We start from the raw sequence: 1885 nt of genomic DNA on the forward strand, positions 1-1885 counted from the left end.
TCTCATTTAGAAAAGTTAATTCTTGCACTTATTATGGCTTCTACTAAGTTAAGGCATTACTTTTAAACTCATACTATAATTGTGAAAACTAACTATCCTATCAAGAATGTTCTTAGAAAACCAGAGATGTCAGGTAGGATGACTAAATAGGCTGTAAAGCTGAGTGCATATGATATCAAATACGAGCCAAGGACTACGATAAAGTCTCAAGCATTAGCCGACTTTGTGGCTGATTTCAGTAGTCATCAACAAAAGGAAGCTGACTTGGAGGTTCAACAGTTAGTAGAAACCAAGGATCCTTGGATCTTGTTCACAGATGGAGCATCCAACGTAAGAGAAACAGGATTAGGTATTCTACTAAAATCACCACAAGGGGACATAATACCCTAGTCTATTGCCTGTGAGTTTCAAGCCACTAACAATGAAGCAGAATATGAGGCTCCAATTGAATGTTTGCAACTAGCTAAACACATGAGGATCAAGAATCTTCAGGTGTATATAGATTCATTATTAATAGTTAACCACTTTAATGGCTCATATGTTGTTAAAGGTGAAAAACTATTCAAATATTTAGATATTGTGAAAGAACTGTCAAAGTTCTTCGATTCTTTCAGTATTACACAGGTACCAAGGGAAGAAAATGCTGGTGCAGATGCCTTAGCATATCTAGCTCCATCTTTGAAGATTCTGGAAGCCACAAAGATTCCAATCATTCACATACTCTCATAAGCTACTGGAGAACAAGAAGCTGGGGAGATAACAAATAACAAAGAGATTGTGCTTTGGGATCCATTATCCTCAAATAATTAAGGATCTTGGATCCCCCTAATCAAGAAGTTCATTCAAGATGGAGAGATTCCCGCGACAGAGAATCCTAAATCCTTCAAACTAACGGTATCACAATACATTTTGTTACATGATATTCTGTATAGGAAATCTCTTGCACGTCCATACTTGAGGTGTACCAAAGATCCTGAAATTCAAGAGGTGCTTAAAGACTTACATGAAGGATATTGTGGTAATCACACTGGCGGTAGAGACCTATTCTTTATGATTCTAAGAACAGGGTACTTCTGGCCAACCATGAAAAGAGATGCTATGGAATATTCAAAGAGGTGTGATGCTTGTCAAAGACACGGCAACATCCTACACCAACCAACGGAACCTATGTATCCTATATCCTCATCATGGCCTTTCATGAAGTGGGGCATGGATATTGTGGGTAAGCTACCTAAAGCGCCAGGAGGGAAAGTATTCATGCTTGCAATGACTGATAACTTTTCAAAGTGGATAGAAGCAGAAGCTTTTGTTCAAGTCCGCGAAAAAGAGGTGATATCTTTCATTAAAAGAAATATTATTACTAGATTTGGTATCCCTTCAGAAATTATTTGTGACAATGGTTCCCAGATTATAGGGAAAAGAACCACTAACTTTTATGACAGTTGGGGCATCAGGATGATTACTTCTACACCAGTTCATCCTCAAGCCAATGGTCAAGCAGAATCAAGCAACAAGATTATTATCAACAACTTGAAGAAGAAACTAGGATCCAAGAAAGGCAAGTGGGCTGAGGAACTTCCTTATGTTCTTTGGGCTGATTAAACAATACCAAAGATTGCAACAGGTCAAACATCCTACTCAGTGGTGTTTGGATCAGAAGCTGTAATCCCTATAGAAGTGGTGGTTCCTACTGCTAGAACAAGCATCCGTGATCCTAAGACCAACAATGAAATCCTTTTTAAAGACCTAGATACTGTTGAAGAACTTAGAGACCTATCCAAGATCAAAATGGCAGCATATCAACAAAGGGTGGCTGGGCATACAACAAGAGTATAAGGATTCGAAATTCCAAGAATGAGATATAGTCTTGAGGAAAGTCTTCCAA

Source organism: Bidens hawaiensis, unplaced genomic scaffold (assembly GCF_021521415.1).
Source record: "Bidens hawaiensis isolate Kalapana, Puna unplaced genomic scaffold, B.hawaiensis_p1.1 tig00419530_1, whole genome shotgun sequence".
NCBI lineage: Eukaryota > Viridiplantae > Streptophyta > Magnoliopsida > Asterales > Asteraceae > Bidens > Bidens hawaiensis.